This window comes from Alosa alosa, chromosome 13, assembly GCF_017589495.1.
Source record: "Alosa alosa isolate M-15738 ecotype Scorff River chromosome 13, AALO_Geno_1.1, whole genome shotgun sequence".
NCBI lineage: Eukaryota > Metazoa > Chordata > Actinopteri > Clupeiformes > Clupeidae > Alosa > Alosa alosa.
This window is the reverse complement of record NC_063201.1, coordinates 26407925-26413924: the sequence shown is the minus strand read 5'-3', so window position 1 is coordinate 26413924 and position 6000 is coordinate 26407925. Positions and strand designations below refer to the sequence as shown.

At 40.0% G+C, this 6000-nt stretch overlaps 1 long non-coding RNA gene across 1 annotated transcript in view; it reads right to left on the bottom strand.

The window, feature by feature from the left end:
* Window positions 1–764: 764 nt before the first annotated feature.
* Window positions 765–6000, bottom strand: part of LOC125305521 — a 28581-nt gene continuing 23345 nt past the window's right edge. The window contains exon 3 of the long non-coding RNA XR_007195428.1: window positions 765–1120. This is a non-coding gene — a long non-coding RNA (uncharacterized LOC125305521). The remainder of the gene's footprint in view (window positions 1121–6000) is intronic.

Below are 6000 nucleotides of genomic sequence, written 5' to 3'. Positions count from 1 at the left end.
ACACACACTCGCACACATGTACGCACACACACTCAACCCAACAGGGCAAGATCACACTCCCAGGTTCCACCAGGAGGGGTCGTTGGACTGGACTGACTAAGAAGGAAGCAAGTTTCCAGGAACATGCAAGTATCTCTTCCAGACAGATGCTGAAACTTTCATACAAATGCATCAAACAGATATCCACTTGGAAGTTTACCAAGTTACACAAACAGACTAACTTTTCTCTGTAATGACTTTGAGATTAAATCTCAAAAGCATGACAGAGCCGAATTGAGAAGATACTGTTTATAAAGGACATTATTACATTTGCCACTGTTTAGGTACAATTTCAGAGGAAAACAAGAAGCAATGCTAGTTTCCATATAACATGCAGAGACTGAGGGATGGATGCAGGTGTCTACTAATTTATTCACTTATGCTTTTTCAGATCTATTGCTGCCTTTTCCCTTGTCTAGCTATTGAGAGATTGGATAAACTAGCAATTATACTATTGTTAAGATAAGAGCTAGTTGCAGTTTGGGGAGATGATATTCAAACACCACTAGACTAGAATTAGTAGTACATGGCTTCTCCCAGAAATATGTGGTAAATTCAATGGAGCAAACTTGAAGATGAGAAAGTATAATCAAATATTGTCTCAAAGGTCGAAAATAAATGATGAGCCCATCAGCTACAACTTTTTAAATTATGTTAACTTTAATTTGCACCTATTCAAAAGTGAGGGAATACTTTGTGTGTGTATGTGTATGTGTATGTGTATGTGTATGTGTATGTGTATGTGTATGTGTATGTGTGTGTGTTGCAAATTGTGTCTCAATCTGATCTCTGATATTCACTACAAGTTAGCAAACTTGGGAGAGTTGAGCTTGCTAGTGTATTATTTTCCACTAAATTTTGTGTGTGGAAAATTTCTGGCTTCCACTGTGGAGCTGACAGATGCTGCCTGTCCGCAAGTCTCTCCACTCTGCCAAAAATATCAGGCAGGAAATTAGGGGAGGCAATCTATTATTTAAAGTAACAAGTGACAGTTCATATGCTGCTGCAGCAGACTCACAACAGAAGTGCATCACTGTGTCAAGGATCCAGGCAAGCCCCGAGCCATAGAGCACATCGTTTCCTAAAAGTGAAAGAAGGACAAATAAAAGACAAAAAGAAAAAAGAAACATACCATTCCGACACTTGCACTCTATATGTCTCCCTGTTCACACGGGAAAAGAGGTGCAGCAGTTCCATGTGGTAGACACTGGTTGATAAACAGTGAGAGATGAAATGTTCAGAAAAATGTTCCTCTACAAAGCAGCACAAAGCATAAAGCAGGATCTCTCATATTTCTTTTCTGGTTCTTGCCTTGCTGGTGATTACCCTCTCGTTCAAGTGAGCTTTAACATTAATGAGGGACCATCCCGCACTCACTGATGAGTGTGTGTGCAGTTTACTCACATAATCACAGAAACGCTCGAGACACAACGAGACAGGATTAGCTTCCTCGCGGTGTGTGAAGTGGTGTACAGAATAACAGGCCATACTAGTATCATCACAATGAGCTCTCCATGGCCTTCTCGAGACGCAACACTCACCATCATTAATTCTTCTAAAAAGCTCTCAATTCTATTGAGCCCCAAACCCTTGCTTTTTTTATTTTTTTATTTCCTTTCCATTTCTTTTTTTGCCAAACTTCGACACTGCCTTCTGCTGTGAATTAGCCTGCTGCACAAAAAAATTAGCAGGTAGAAAAATGTTAAATTAAGATAAAGAATTGGAAAATGTTTCCAGTTGGAGGAGTGTTGATTACAAGGCCATGGTCCTGGAGGATTACCCACTATTTATCCTCATATTTCAGGATGCCTCACCCTTCTCGTTCCCTCCCAAGTCTCCAGAGGCCTGGAGAAGCAGCTTGCATCCACCTCTGCCAAAAGAATTTATTAAAGCAAATGGCATCGTAAGCCCTATGGAAGGCATACCTTATGTGGAGATTTAAAAGATATTAAGAGAATAGTGCGGATGAGAACCCAGGTGTGCTGGGTAATAGCCATTGTCTTCCCAGTCTGGATGGAGCAAATGTGCTTGCCAAAAAGAGAGAGAGAAGGGGGGGGTCGGAGCAGAGAGCACCCAAGGCAGCACAACAATTTGCGCCTGAGTGGAGATATTTCCAGACAACACATTCGCCTGCCTGTTGAGTCTATGCCACCGACAACATTAACACAAGTCTTTTTTTATCTCTTAACCATATTCTGGTAATATTTGCATTTGCACCAGAAGATCAGGGAATTGTTGCTGGAAACAATCCGTATGCCGTGTTTGATACCAAAGATTGTGAGCACATGCTGTCACTTTGGGGAAACCGTAAAAGATCAAACAGTTCAGTAAAAACATTTGTTTTGATATTTTTCCTGTAGATATTATCTCTGACCACTGTTGCTGTTGCTCTATACCAAGATGCTACATAAACAAACCTGTAATTTCTTTGTAAATAAATACTGCATCAACCCATCTTAACAGACACCTTTCTGTATTTGTGGTCTGATGTGGTATAAGCATAACTAAGACTGAATTGTTGAATCTTCACCGTCCCAAATTGCATTGTGTGCCAAATCATCATCCCACCTTGCTGCCCCAGAGAGTATATGCTATATTTAACATTTCTTAATCCAACATAAATAATATAAATCCAATCCAATATTCGTAATGAAGCCATGGTTCATTCATACACACTACTAGATTTGTCTAAACAGTCCTGCATCTGATTCTGACAAGCACCACTATAGGTCTCGACAAAGTGCTAAAAGTTTTTCCCAGCCATGGAAACCCTGTTCAGCAGGAAGCTGAGGAAGATGCTTCTCCGTTCCTGTGCATCCATCACAGGAGCTTTTGAGTGACTGAGACACCAAGCCGTTAAGTACAGTACAATACCAACACCTTATCCTCATTACACTCCCAAATTATTCCATGTGCAACACCTGCACAGCAAATTTGGCACTGGGATTTGCTAAGGATAATCAAACAGCAGCGAAACACTGTCATTATTTCTACCTCAAATACACCAGTGGAAATTACTATTTTTTCACATAGATTTACCGACTTATCAATTCAGCTGGAAGTAAACTTCATTTTATAGGTTTGATTTACTTCATTTCCCAAAAGCGTACTCAACTGTCATGGCTCCACCAACAACAAATGCATTCATATTTATATATACTGCACCTGAACAAATTTACAAAATCAACATGACCCAAGTAAAGTTTTGTGTGTGTGTTTTGGAAAAGTCACATCAAAACTGCTCCTGACGGCTTAATCGCTAATGCCTTATCACTCCCCCCTTTTATTATTGGAATGTACATGCAGCATGGGAATTTCACCAGAGGTCTGCATTTCAGCAGCAGCAGGCCCAACTGCCTATTGAGCGCATCCCCCATCTGGAGGGGAGAATAAACAACATTTATCTAGGCCTGCACCGTTAAGGTAGCCTTGTACTCAAAAGCTAGATAAAGAGAAATGAAAGCTAATGAATTGCACCTCCCTGGATATAATTCTGTAATAGCAGTAATCAGGCCGTTTCCGAGCCCATGTATATTCATGCCCGGCATCAGCTGCAATCCTGTTGGTGGTCAATATTCTTGAAGCTTTGCCAGTCTGGGAATATCCCTGCCTTCTCTGCCTTAATGTTATCAGGTAACACACACTGGCATTAAATCCACAACATAATAAAAGCCCTTTCTGGAAGCCTTCACAGACAGACAATGCTGCTCTCGCCGAAAGCCCTTTAAGTGTTCGCGTTTAATGTCATTACGGCTCCACGAAGCACGCAGAGGCTCGGCGAAGCAGAGCTTGAAAAGGGAAACCCTATACAAGACCTCAAGGTATGTTCCCTCGGAGGAAGAGATGAGAGAGAAAGAGGGGGGGGGCATAAGCAAGGAACAAACAAGCTGTTTTATTACGTTCGGGGCAATGAATGGTGAAACAACAACTCCAGCCATCTCGGCTGACAGCTTTTTAAAGCCAGAGATTTGTGCACATTAGTCACACATTTTAAAGAGAAGGTGGCTTTATAAAGTGCATTGACAAGGATTATAGTTCTATCGTTAACCCGTCTTTCTTTCCTTCTAAAATCTGTCGCTGATTTCAGGCTTGCCAGGATGCTTCCGCAAATAAAGGGAGTGGGGGAGCCATTGTTATATTTATTTCTGAAATGGAAATCCATTTCGTATTAGGAACGTTAATCTGCGATTAATATTTTAATGATTGTGGCTGCGAAGTTTCATCATCCTAGGCCATTAATATGCTTATTTACACGTGTATGTGTGTATTTGTACAATATGAGTGTGTGTGTGTTTATGTCTGTCTGTGTGTTTTGTTTTGTTTTGAGGTGTTTTGAGGTTTTTTGAGGGGGGTATGACTGGGGAAGGCTGGGTCATGCAGAGCCAGTGATCAGGATTATACAGTGGCACCTCGGTGCGATTACAGTGTACCAGTGCCGATTTGAATAATCTCAAGAGTTTATCGACTTGAATGTAATTCTTAATCTTAGATTAAGACAAACCATTACACTTTAGCCCGTTTGAGAAACAGAAGATTGGTTTAGTATGAGCACATTTACAGACCAATTGTGAACAATCAAAGATTGGCTGAGAGATCATTTATAAGTCCATGTAATCGGAGCAATGGCTCTATTGTGGGTGTTAGAAGGACTTTTGTCCCACTTTCAATAATAAAGAGCAAGTCAGAGAATGAGTGCTGTAAGATTCATGTTAACACTGACATTAACCCAACCCAGTCAGAAACAATATAAAACCGCTGGCAGAATAATAGAAAAGCATGAATTATCTGGTAATGTTCTCACTGCCCCAATCATTTACCAAATTATGTTCTCACTGCCCCAATCATTTACCAAATTATGACAAATGTGTTCTATTAATTTTATAATTCCCAGATTCAGGGCAAAAAGTTCAATCTGAACTACATACTCAAGACAGAGCCAAACATGAAAATAACAATTAGGGTTGTATGTGTGTGTGTGTGTGTGTGTGTGTCTGTCTGTCTGTGTGTGTGTGTGTGTGTGGGGAGGCAGACACAAAAGTTTTTGATGATTGTTTTTTTTTTACCTCAGTAAAACAAAGTAAATTATTTAAAGTGTACTGAATTTAAATTGAGTGAATTTAAAAGGAGTGAATACATCCATCCTCCTCAAATAAAGTGATGTAAAATCTCTATGCTGGAGTCAATGTATGTGTCAATGCCAATACCCCTTTCTTCTGACAAGCTATGAGGAATTAGCGGTCTAAAACATCCTGTTTTTCTGTTATGCACACACACAAAAAAGGATTTAAAAAGGCCATGTAAAGATTAATCAACGTACCACTTTTTTTCTTTTTAGCTTCCCTCTTTTGAACACATTTATTCCAGCTATTCTTAAATGCAATCAATATGCTTCCACACTTCCATGCCTGTTTAAACCATAGACACCAAACGGCTAATATTAGCATCCTTAACAAAACTAACATCCTTGTTCCCCCCGTGAAGCATTCATATTTCAAAATATCAGAGGATTAAAATGCAGAAGAAAGAGTATATAAGCAAGAGCCCCTCGGGAGTGGTTTCTCTTCTTTTGCATTCTTTCAGAGGGAAAAGAAAGGGAATCGTCTGCACCTTGGCGGTACAGAGGAGGAATTAATTTTTCGCCTCTGGGGAAAAAACACGCTGGATCTCGAGTTTGAATGAATCTTCACATCTTGCTCTGATTGGCATGTGCGCAGGAGGGAGAGAGTAACAGTGAGAGGGCGGAATAAAATAAATAAATAAATAAATAAATAACGATTGAAGCTGTTTATCAATGCGACGCCCGGGCAAGGCCATGTGACATGTCATAGTAAATGACCATTCATTTAGCACAAGACCAGCCATCACACATATTCATTAGGTGAATAAGCATTACATAGGGCATTGTGAGAACAAACTTTCCAGGGATATTATTCATTACGTTCAGTTAATTTTGTGTAATTG